The sequence below is a fragment of the Urocitellus parryii genome, chromosome 5 (assembly GCF_045843805.1).
Source record: "Urocitellus parryii isolate mUroPar1 chromosome 5, mUroPar1.hap1, whole genome shotgun sequence".
In the NCBI taxonomy this organism is placed as follows: domain Eukaryota; kingdom Metazoa; phylum Chordata; class Mammalia; order Rodentia; family Sciuridae; genus Urocitellus; species Urocitellus parryii.
The window spans coordinates 109,502,777-109,516,059 of NC_135535.1; positions in this window are offsets into that span (position 1 = coordinate 109,502,777).

The following is a 13,283-nucleotide window of genomic DNA, read 5'->3' on the forward strand; positions in this document are numbered from 1 at the left end:
TCCTGAATGCCAAGCTAAGGAGTTCAAACTTATCTTGTAGACAGTGATGAACTGGTGCAGATATTTGCCATGAAATAGCATGATAGACACCTGTAAAATCTCAGCGGCCCTGGAGGCTGAAGCAGGAGGATCATGAGTCCAAAGCCAACCTTAGCAATTTAAGAATCCCTCAGAGTGACTCTGCTCTAAATAAAACATATTTTTAAAGGGCTGGGAATGCGGCTCAGTTGTTAGGTGCCTCTGGCTTCAATTCCCAGTACCAAACAAAAACAAAAACATGCTGGAATACTATTTTAAGAGGAGAATCCCGTGAGGAGGATAAAATACTGGAAACAAGAAAACTTCTAATTCACCAATTAAATAAATAATCACTTTCCACAAATTTCTGGGCAAGTGATTGGGAAGAACAGTGTATAAGAGATGGAGGGAGAGCCAGCGCGCATGCGCGGGAGTCTGCCCACTGAGAGCGCTCACTCTAACAGAGCGGACTCATCCTTTGGTTCACACACAGTAATCAACGTCCGGGACCGCTGGCAAAGACACCCACAGGGCAGGACGGAGACCAGTCCTCTTAAGCAGGTCACACAGGCTCTTTGGGCTTCACCTGTTCAGTGCAGCTTATATCCCTTACCTGCCTACCACACAGAATCAGTGTGGGATTCCAATGAGATGATGTCATGGAAGGAGGTTTGAGAAGGGTGAATCAGTCTGGAGGAAGAAGGATAATGAATTCTTGCGAGGGTCCCTTCTGATGATGGGTTCTTAGTGAGATCTTGGAGGCTGCCCCCGGAATTCCCTCCCAGTGGACTCGATTTTTCCTCAGCTCCACATGGTTAAAAAGAAAAAAAAAAAAAAAAAGACTGTTCTTTTATATTAGAAGCAAACAGAGAGCAGAAAGGAAAGGAAGGGAGAAGAGGGGGATGTTTCTCTAAGAGCCAGGCACTTTCAGGCCTGTCAACCAGTGGTTCTCCGTGGAGCCTTTTGGCACTTTGGGAGGATGCCACAACGATTGGGGACACCACTGTCATCAATGAACAGAGGTTGCAGATGAATGCAGGACAGTCCTCCAGTATGAAGAATTATTCTGCCCAACTTTCCAAATGTTGTGGAGGTGTAACACCTGCTGATAATTCTGAGCCTAGAATCAAATTCTGCTTTACATAAAATAGAAGGCATTTTCTCTATCAGTTTGCGATGCATTGAACTCTCCAACTAAGGTATACATCCAGAGAAGACTGTATTTTGTTTTGTTTGAAACTCTTGAAGAGCTCACCATTTTGGAAATCATGCCATGTTAATGCCAACAGTGGCAACGAGTTATCAGGAAAACCACAGAAGCCCCCACACCCATGGCAGCTGTCTCCTCTCTCCTGTTTCCTCTCTCTGTCTCTACACACACACACACACACACACACACACACATCCACCTAATTAGTTAACTCTCATTTCAAGTATCAAAAAGGCACATAATTTTCAGCTAAGCATTTTCTTGCTCCTGTTAAATCCAGATGTGTTTGGTGTAACTAGATACAAGAGTTCTCATACTCCACTATCTTTTAATAAAGTTGTGTCTAGGTGTTTAGACACTGAAATATAGAATATTTTAAGTTACTTTCCTGTTATTTCTCCTACAGTTAAGGCATCGTATTGACTTTTTAAAAATGATACATGTAGGCAAGTTCTATCAATCATGAGTTTCACTTTAACTAGTAAAAATGGCATTATGAAATATTTCTTATTAAAAGTGCTGTTTGAGCTGGGCATGAAGGTACACACATGAAATCCCAGCAACTGGGGTTCATAGTCTGGCAGAAGGATCCCTACTTTGAAGCCAGCCTGGGCAACTTGGCGAGACCCTGTCTCTAAATCAAATTAAATTAAAAGTCTGGGGATAGAGTTCAGAGATAGAAAGCCCTGGGTTCAATCACCAGTGCTGATAGATAGATAGATAGATGATAGATAGATAGATAGATAGATAGATAGATAGATAGATAGATAGATAGATAGTTAAGGTGACAGGGGAGAGAGTTACCATGTTAGCTCATTTAACTAGTGAAACCAAAGCTTGCAGAAGCCCCTGGAGATCTGTGACCACAGCAGATTGAGAACTGTCACTGAAGTATTTACCCCGTGCCTCCCCAGCCTGGCAATTGCCTTGTAAGGTCCGTCTGAATAGCAGCTAACTCTGTCTGGTCTGAATTTAGCAAAGCCCGGGCACCTAAGCAAGAAGCAGGGAGGCTGCCGAGCAGCTGCCAATCACAGTTCATGCTCTGTATCCAAAACCCCATATTAATCCATGACCCTCCTGTGCTGCTTTTGGGTATGGGGGAAGTTCCCAAATCACAAAGCAAAAATGATGTTCTCTAGATGGTTCTTCCTGGTGATGATGCATAGGGCTGTGGCAGCCAGTGACCTGAGCTGAGTTGCCTGGGCTAAATTTAAGTGCCCTGGGACCCTTCGTCCCCCAGGATCCCTCTGGTGTTCTGCCCCTCACCCCTGGCATCCTGGTTTGCAAGGAGATGCTGTATTTATAGACCATCTTTCTGAGAAGAGCTACAAGCTCTTTTTGGTGATTAGCTCATTGTGGCAGGGGTGGAGGGCTGTGTTCCCCTCCCTGTAAGGCAGAGGAATGAGCCCTGAATGGAGGCTGGGAGGCTCAGGCTCCCAGAGGCTCTGCCCACAGTGTGACCTCAACTGAGGCACATGTCCCTCTCTCCATCCTGGCTGGCACCGACTCCTGGTCCCTACAGCCTGGACATGCAGCAGCAAAGGAAAGCCTGCGTTTTGCCTAGGTTTCCATATTCTTTATGCCTGGGCCAACCTGGATGTGAGCTGGCTGACACTACTCTGGAGCTCTTTATGGGGCCTTAGACTGAATTTCTTTTCTTTTTGTAATTGTGATAAAATATACTTTTTTTTTTTTTTTTTAAAGAGGAGGAGTCTTGATATGTTATCCAGGCTGGCCTCAAACTCCTGGGCTCAAGTGGTTCCCCTATCTCCATCGCCCAAGTAGTTGGGACAAGGCTCAGGCCAACAGGCCTATGGTTTGGATGTGGGTGGAGTGATTGAAGTCTTGGTCCACATGGGGGTGCTGTTGGGAGGTGGCGGAAGCTTTGGGAGGTGAACTTTAACCGGAAGTCCTTAAGGTCATTAGGGCGTGAGACCATTTTGATAGGGGATTGTTATAAGAGAAGCAAGCCTGGCCCCATATGACCTCGTTCTCTCTGCTGCCATTTGAGATGGGACTGTTTGCCCCATACAGGGTCCCTCGGATGTGCTACCATCCGCCACCCTGTCCAGAGGTGGAACAAAGGGGGCCCCTCCACTTTGCCTGATCTTGGACTTGGAACCTCCAAAACTGTGAGCTAAAAAACCTGTTTTTCTGTATAAGTTAGCTGCCTCAAGTATTTTGTTGTAGCAACACAACACTGCAACTGCAACAGTCTAGCAGCATCGAGTACACACGAAGTGTATAACCATCATCACTATTTTTCCCCACAACTGGTTCATTATCCCTGACTAAAGCTCTGCACCCAGTAAATAGTAACACCCCATTTCCCTCACCCCAACCCTACCCCAGGTAACTGCCATTCCATGTTCTGTCTCTGTGAAACTGCCTAGTGGAAACACCTCATATAGGCAGAATTATGTATTTTTCTGTTTTATTTCACTTAGCATAATGTCCTCAATCCACGTTGTCCCAGCAAACTGAATCAGTAAGCTCCTCTCTCCTTTCCTCCAACCAAACCCTCCCACCAACCAAACCCTTCTACTTGGAACAGGTAGCATCCCCTCCCACACACAGCATTGGGAGATGCACACTTAGCTTATCGACATACTTTGGATTGATTTCTTCTTTTTTTTTTTTTTAAGAGAGAGAGAGAGAGAGAGAGAGAGAGAGAGAGAGAGAGAGAGAATTTTTTAATATTTATTTTTTAGTTCTCAGCAGACACAACATCTTTGTTTGTATGTGGTGCTGAGGATCGAACCCGGGCTGCACGCATGCCAGGCGAGCGCGCTACCGCTTGAGCCACATCCCCAGCCCCATACTTTGAATTTCATTGAAAAACCAGCCTCTACCTCAGAGCAAAGCCTGTTCAAGGAAGGGGGCGTGCCCCTTGTCCTTGGAAAGACCCACAGAGCACTCCTAGGCACATACCCACCCTGCTGAGTTGTTTATCTATAAATAACAAGAGAGATCTTCGGAGCCAGGTGTCCCTGACTCAATTAGGCTAGGTGAGGACCCATAGCAACCCCCTAGCAACCACCAATCAGCATGAGACAGGGAAATACCTGGGATGCCAGATGACCCTCCCAGTAGTTTATGGTGGTTGATAACATATTGGGAAACCATGTAGTTCAGCACGTACTCCCCTCATAGCTTAAACCAATCAGTTCAAACGAATCTCCCTCTTGTACTAACCAATCACCCTTACCCAACTTGTTCCTGCCAGTGAATGTGCTAATCATGTTTTAGAGTTGTCTTATGATTTTCCCTCGGTGTGTGATGATTTGCTAAGAGATGCTATGATGTATGTGGGGGTCCCTGCCTTCCCCAAAGAGTGTATAAAACTGCTGCAAACCCTGGGCTCGGGCCTCTCAGCGTCACCAGTTGCTGTGTGTGCGTGGAGGACCAAGCTAGCTCGAAATAAACACCTCTTTGCTGCTTACATCGATCTTGATCTCTGGTGATCTTTTGGGGGTCCCGAATTCGAACATAACATCATAAAGTTTATTTTCAGGATCCTCAAACTCCCAGGCCATGTGTCTTTCCATTCTCCCATGTAGGGTTCCCAGATCTGGCAAACAATCATGGAGAACACCCAGGGAAGATTTCAGATAAACAAAGGATAATGTTTCAGTAGAAGTATGTTCCCATGCACTGTCTGAGACATACCAAGATCCGTGTGGAATCCCATGGTGTCTGGGGTTTTACCTGCCAGCTCATCCCAAAGCCCCTTTCATGCCCTTTGGAAACGTCTTGCCTTCTCCTCTTCTTTCCCCCATAACCCATCCGTACATAGATAAATGTGTAAGCAGGGTGAGTTGTAAGTCAGTATCTCAGCTGCACATCCAGCTGGCAGGAGAGCCGCTGGTTTCCCTGAGCTTCTTACCTCCTCTGCAAGGAAGACAACATCACCACCTCTCAGTGCAGATTTAATACCTTGACATACCTTTGCTATCACTGGGAAGTGACAGATTCCACTTACCCTAGCCTCATCCAAGTTTACGGGAATTATTTATTTAAGTAATGGATGAGAACCGATGGACACATGGGGGCCCTGGAATCCTTGGCCACTTAGCCACTCTGGGCAGCCTCCTGACTCTTCTGGGTGCAGTGTCCATAGCTTCCTGGGAGGGTGGGTGAGGGGAGATCGGAGGACTCCGAGGAGAGTCTCATGCACAACTGAAATGCTCCCGTCCCCACTCTGTGTCAAGAATATAGAACCACAAGGAGCCCTGCAGGAAGTCAGGCAGGACCCAGCAGTCCCCCAGGCTTTTCTCTCTGCCACACTGACCATGCCTGACCATGCCTGACCATCCCACCCTGCCACCTGCCCCCCATTAGGGTCTCCAGAAGAGAGAACAGCAGTAGGAGACTTGCCTGGTCACCCTGATGCTAAGTCACTTGCTGGAGGCATCCTTAGGCCGGGGCTCTTGGCATTTCTGCTGAGGTCTGGACCAAGAAAGGCCAAGGGCTCAGGGAGGGGGCTCAACCCTCGAGATGGGGACATCTGGCTCAAGGAGCAGGTCCTCAGCAGAGCGTGCATGGGAGGTGTTTCCCCGGCAAAGGGACCATGGTGGCTACTGGGGTGTTGGAGGTTTTCTCAGGGAGACCTCACAGGAATGTCCTGAATGGACCTCTATCACTGACTGACCTTGCCTGTGGGGCTCTGCCCAGGTTTCAGGGTGGGCCTGGTCTAGCCCCAGGGCTCAGAATTCAGGGCCAGAAGAATGAGTCCACATGAGACACCCAGTGGCCAAGGCCAAATGAGGGGAGGTGACTGAGAAATTTCACCCTCGAGGACAAAATTTAAGGGGGTGTCCAAAAAGCTCAATATCAATATAAATAACATTTTGATTAAAAAAATTTAAATCAAAATTAATGCATAATAGTGCATAGTAAAAAATGTCTGTTTTGAATGAATACAATAGGCAATCTGATTTTTCCTTTTAGGTCAGACCCCCAATATGGCTCTTCAAAGCCCTGTTTCTGGTCCTACTGGCCTTGCCAATTACTCTGCCATCTCCCCTTCCCCTAATACCTGGCAAGGACTATGCTACATACTGGGACACAAGACTGAACACTAACAATCTGAGTCCCTCTCTCAAGAAGGGACTGGTTAGTGAGGGAGATGAGAGACATGTACACCCCCATCATATACCCAAAATATGTCCTCACAAAGAGGCAGATGGCCACACTTGGGTCTCCTGAGCAGCTGGAAGTGTGGAAGAAGACATCCCTGAGGAGGGAGATTGGCTGTTGGTTGGAGGAGGGGAGAGATTCTAAGTGGTGGAGAGCTGACTGTGTGTTTCCCAAAATGTCTATAACAGTATCTCCCAAGTCACAAGCTCTTGTTATCATGTGACATTAGCACGCCCACAATCCCAGCACCTTGGGAGGTTGAGGCAGGAGGATCACAAGTTCAAAGCCAGCCTCAGCCACGACAGAGCCATTTGGGATGGTGGCCATCATTGCTTAACTCTTCTCCCAGACTTTTCCACTGTCCAGTTCACCTCAGGCTGCCACCAGGCCACATCTATAGAGTGAGATCTAAACTCCCTCACCAAGTGTCCTAGCTACTGTGACTAAATGACCCGACCAGCACACCTGTGGAGGAGGAGGTTTATTTGGGGACTCATGGTTTCAGAGGTCTCCGTCCATAGAAGGCCGGCTCCATTCCTCAGGGCTCAAGGTGAGGCTGAACATCATGGTGGAAGAGTGTGGCCGAGGGAAGCAGCTCACATGACGATCAGGAGACAGAGAGAGTGCACTAGCCAGATACCAATATATATACCTCCCCAAGCCACAGCCCCCATAGACCGCCTCCTCCAGCCATGCCCCACCTGCCTCCAGCCACCACTCAGTGAATCCCATCAGGTTAAAGCTATGATCCAATCATGGCTCCTCCAGACCTTGCATCGTCTCACACATGAGCTTTTGGGGACACCTCACAACCAAACCATAACACAAAGCTAATCTGCTTTTGCAAGCCCTTCACATGTTACCCTTGGAGGCTTTCAGAATCCATTTCCAAGCACTATTCGCACGGAACTCACCATCCCCCAACATCATGCCCCTTCTAGAATATTCTTTCCTTCCCAATGCACTCTTCACAATTGCAGCTCCAATGTCATTCCCAATGGGAAGTCTTCTGTTCTCCAGGCCTCCAGTCTGGGCTCCCTGCATTCGCTGCACCCATTTCTCACACTGCACCATAATCACCTGTGCCCTTGACAGATTTCCCGACCTGCTGTTGCTTTGAGGGCAGGGACTGAATGTAATTATCTTTATATCTCCAACCTCAAACCCCTTGGCTGACATGAAATAGGTGCTCACTTAAAAAATTGCAAAGAAAGAATAAATGAATAGATGGACATACTGGGAATACATAGGATTAGCTAGAAAAGTCGTTGGAAAATGAATGATCTGAATGAATTACATAGAGGCCTCTTTTATTTGTTAAGAGATTAAAACAACAAAGTTTTTTGTTTTTGAGTGAGTGGGCTCAGTCAAACAATGCCTACTGCTCAGGCAGCTCTGGGTTCTGGGCGTTGAGTAAGTGGACCACCAAGTTTTCTGGTTCAGGCAGCAATGCCTCGAAAGCTCTCATCTAAGCCTTCTGAGACCCTTTTGGCTTTTCTCCAGGGAACCCTGGAGGGAGGGCCCTTCCTCCACCGCCTGCTTCTCCCCTCCCCTTACAGTAGCTCTGAGTGATTGGACAGGAAGCTGCTGGGGAGAGCCCTACACACTGCACGGTCCCTGCCGCTGGCTGGCCCACAAGATAAACATCAGCCCAAACTTGCGCGATTCCTGTCACCTTTGGTCCCGTGCTGTGACTTATCGTAAGCATTTCTCTTTCAGCCAAATAACAGTTCTAGGAATCAGGCAGAACATGGAATCCTTAGGCTGGAAAAAACCTACAGGGTCAACAAGCCTCAATCTCCTCTCATGGCTGAGCATTCCCAGAACACCTGCTCTGCTGTGAGATCTTTCAGGACGTTGCTTACAGCTGCCTGGGCCTCACGCTCTGGAAGTTTCTCAAGCAAAAAAGTTCACCCACGGCCAGCATCTTTTTCTATTCAGTTCAGTCCATCTTGGTTGTTTTCTGGGTGAAGGGGATGCTACAGAGAATAGTGCACTGTCCCTGCACCCAGGGAGGGGCCCATGCATACATGGGCTGGAGGCCAAGCCCGAGAGACAGACCACCTGGCCCAAACCCTGTCTTCACCACTCCTAGCTGACCTGGGACAAGTCAGGTCACTTCTCTGAGACGCAGTTTCCCTCTCTGTAACACAGTGAGGTCATGAGTAGCTGCCCATAGAGCTGTGGTATGAATGTGCAGGGAAATGGTAAATACATCAAAAGTGCTTAGGACAATGCCTGGCACACAAAGAACAGCCAATCTGTGGCTTTCATTACAACCCCTTTGGGCATTTGGACAAGTCCAGACCAGTGATGCTAACTAACATAAGTAGCATCATAAGTCTTTTTGCATATATCCTACACTCTAGAAAGCAATGTATGTTTTATCTCACTCAAGAAAATTGAGCATGAGAGGTGATAGCAATAATAATTTGCTACCTGAATTAAAGGTGTATAGCACTTAGGATCACCTTAGAATCAATCTAATCCAATCCATCATTTTTGCAGAGATAAATGACATTTAAGTGATTTAGCCACATCACATCTCACTACCAACAAAAGTTGGAACCAGATCCTTGTTCTTCTGACTCCTTCACTTCACGTCCATTTTGCTGCACCATGAGCATTCCTACACGTACAAGCACTCACAGCCACAGCAGGACAGACAGAGGTTCTGCTGCGGGGTGGGAGGTCCGGCTCAGTGGTAGAGCCCTTGTCCACGTGCACAAAGCCCTGAGTTCCAACCTCAGCACCAACACAGCAAGGGCCAAGGGGGGACATGAAATCCCATTAGAAAGAGTCCTTTTTCTTGTTCTTTCCTTGGTGAGAGTGGAAACTCAGAGTAAGGTGCCTCTGTTGTCCAGGGCCTGCAGAAACGCTAAAATAAGTCAGACCCCAATCCCAGCAAAACCCACACCTTAAAAGCCCTGATCAGCTAATTCCCACTCAGAGTGGAAACACTTCAAACTGAATTGTACAGGAAAAAAAAAAAAAAGGTTTAAGCTTTGTTAAGAGATTCATATTTTGTCTCAGCCCCGATATTTATTGGCCATATGATTGTGAAATTTGCTTCACTTCCCAGAGTCTCCATTTCGACATGTTTCTCTTCAATTCATTTATTCAGTTTACTAAGATCTCACTTCGTATTTCTTTTTGTGATGCTGGGCCACAAAGCTCAGAGAACACAGGGCCTCCTGCTTACTAGGCAAGCACTCTACCACCGAACTACACCTCTAGCCTGCCAAGACCTCATTTTTGATAGATACCAGAGTGTCAGGAAACAAGTCTTCTTTGAGTTTTTACAGTGGGAAAGTACATTTGGGAGGCACTTAAAAACAATTGGAAAAGATAAAATTCTTAGAAAGAGTATTTACATAGTGCTTATCTGTCCACTTAGTAAGTATTCAATAAACATGTCAAATTAATCAATTGAAGCCAGATGTGGTGGCCCACACCCATAACCCCAGCAGTTTCGGAGGCTGAGGCAGGAGGATTGCAAGTTCAAAGCCAGCCTCAGCAACTTAGTGAGGCTCTAAGCAATTTAGCAAGCAATTGCTAAAATAAAAAAATTAAAAGGGCTGAGGATGTAGCTTAGTGGTTAAGAGCCCCTGGGTTAAATCCTTGTACAAACAAACAAACAAAAACCCACAATTGAGTGAGTGTTGGAGTGTTTGGTGTTTTTATTCTCTCTGGAAGCAGGAACTTAGAAGATTTATCAATCTATTTATTCAATCAAACTAAAACATACATGAGGTCTCTGTGTGAGTCTAGCTGTGAGCTGGGCACGCTGAAAGGAAGTTGAAAACTAAGTCCAAACCCTGGAGGGGTTTATAATACATTTATGGAAACAAGACATGAAAAGTCAATCACTGATATAGAGATTGAGGAGTGCCTAAGGAGTGGTTCAGAGCTGAGTGAGATCCCTGTCCATCGGGTAGCACTGGAGGGAAGTACAGGCTGGGCTGTGCGCTTGGAGAAGGCTTCTTGGCAAACTTGAGACTCAAACTTGCTCCTGACAGGGAAGCAGGCTTGGATGGGAGGCAGCATAATAGGGGATCTGGGAAAAAATTCTTGGATGTGGGAAATCACTCAAGTATGGAACGGGAGCCAGAGAGTCCTGCTTGGCATTCCAACTCTTGCTTTTAACTAGATGGCTTTGGACAAGTTCATTAAGTCTAAGTGTTGTTTTTTCCCACTTATAAAAATAATAGGCACCTTGCCTGGCTCACATCAAAATCCTGTAGACAGAGTGACTTAGACAACAGAAATTTGTTTCTTTCAGAATTCTGGAGGCTGGAAATCTGGAACCAGAATGCCAGCATGGGGTTCTGGGCAAGGACCCTCTTCCTCGTTATGTCCACAGAGACTCCTTGTGTCCCCTTCTCTTTTTATAAAAGGAATTAATCTCGTGCTGGGGGCTCCACCCTCACAACCTGATATCACCCTGTCTTCAAACACCATCACATTGCAGACCAGGATTTCAATACATGCGGGGCGGGGCGGGGGGGTGCACAAACATTCAGTTCATAGCAATAACAGCCTGATTGCAAGTGGTTGGGAGGATTAAATGAGGCCATGTATATCAATCACAGTTCAAGTGATAACTTTGGCTGCTCCTATTCTGACACTCCAGAGGCAGTAAAGCCCATGTGGGTTCAGAGGTGGACCCTGGCTATCTTGACAGGCAAACACTATCAGAACAGGAGAAAAGCTACCCCAGCATTGAAGCTTGGTGGTGGCTGCTCAGTAAGATCTGACAGCAGCTCAAGAGAGCTCAGAAAGTTGGCCTTTACAAAAACAGTTTTATATAAAGTGCCTTGGAGGGCTGGGGCTGTAGCTCAGTGGCAGAGAGCTTGCCTAACATGTGTGAGGCACTGGGTTTGATCCTTAGCACCACATAAAAACAAACACATAAAATAAAGGCATGCTGTCCATCTACAACTACAAAAAAAAATTTTTAAGTGCCTTGTATAAAAGGCAGACATCTGGTAAATAGTTTGGGCAGATGAATGATTGAATGGGCTAGGGAATTATTTCTGAGAGTTCCTTGGTTACCTGATTAACCAAATTACCCAACCTTTAAAAAACTGATTATGAATTTCTGCCCAAACTACTTCCCAGAGTCACAAGAGGCACATTCATGTGTATACTGCCATATGAAAAAGACTGAAGATGGCAAGCTGGCCCCAGTCGAAATTAGGACCCCCCAAATCTTTAAAAAAATAAGGGGGCACACCCTTGACTGTCATCAATGATAAAGTAAGCACAATTCCTCAGGTATCCTGCAGTGGTCTCTTACAAACTGGAACGGAGACTCGTAATGCATCTACTACCATTCAGGTGTCCAATAGTCAAAGCACTGAAATGTGAACCTTCTCCTATGAGACCACAGAGGTCATCTGAGTCTGGGTGTCAGTCTTGGCTGCACATTCGAATCACCTGTGGGGTTGTGTCAGCAGCTTTCCATCCCTCCACCGAACACCTGAGATAATTAACTCATCAAAGGAAAGGTTTATTTTGGCTCTCAGTTTACGAGGTTCTGTCCATAGCTGGGCCCTATTGCTTCTGTGCCAGTGGGGAAGCAGGACATGATGATGGGGACGAACAGTAGAGCAAGGTCACTTACATCATAACCAGACACTAAAGGGAGAAAGGAGGGACCAGAGTCCCACAGTCCACTTCAAGGACACGCCCCCAGTGACCTGAGGACCTCTCACTAGGCCCCACCTCTTAGAGATTCCACCACCTTCTGTTGGTGCCAATCTGGGGAATCAAACCTCCAACACAGGGGCCACTGGGGGACATTTCAGATCCAGACCATCGCAGGGGCTCTTTCAAAATATCAAAATATGCCTGGAGACTACATGAATCATTTCTGGATTCTGAATCCACAGTCATTTCTGAACCATTCGCCTGAGGTGCACCCTGAGCGTTGCTCTATTTTGCAATGGCCCAGGTGGTCTAATGCACAGTCTTGGTAGAGAACAAATGATCTCCGCCAGTTCCCTCATTTGCAGATAAGAAAACGGAGGCCCAGAAGGGACACACCAACTTGAGGTCACTTCTGACTATGCAGGGACAATACTGCTTTTCAGATCTCACAAGAAGTACATCTGGTTCCCACATGTGAGCCATAAGGCAGTGTGCTGGCGCTGCCCCTGCTAGTCCCCATAATTACCTCATAATGAGCTCCAACTTCCTTTTTGAACTCAAGGGAATGCTGGAACTCTCCTGCCATTTCCCTCCTTTCCCCTCTCTGCAGCCTCAGGCTAAATGTTACCCTTCATTTCCACAAGTCCTCTGCATGTCGACAGGAGGAAAGAATTCGGGACTAATCATGATTTTATGAATACAAAAAAATCTGGAAGAGTTCAGCATTTCCCCTCTCAACTAATAAAATGATTCCACCCCAAATGCCAAAGGTTTCAGTCAAGTGTGTTCACAATAAATTAGTTCAGTATTTAAGGCTTTCTTAATAATTAGTCCAGATTATTACAGGGTTTTTATGCCTGACTGTTTTTAAAATGACCAGAATATCAGAATCTCTCAGAAATTATCAAATATACAGAAGCCAACACAGCTCACTGAATAATCAAAACTGAGAACAGCCCATGCTAACCCAACACCAACAAAACCCCTCTTTTATTCACTTTAAATTAACTGGTCCTCTTTGTTGGCCTTCATTATGAATTGAATATCCCACAAAAGCCTGTCCTAAAGGTTTGGTCCCCAGCTGATGGTGCACTTGGGTGCTGCAACCTTCTCATCTCTCAGACGCACAGCCATTAGTTAAGGAGACACCGGATGCGAGCTATGGAGGATAAAGAAAAGACAAACAGACACACATAGGGAGAAAAAGCTGGGGCCAGGTGGGTGGCCGAGCCCTGGTGAGGCTTGGCTAACTCAGAGCTAGTTC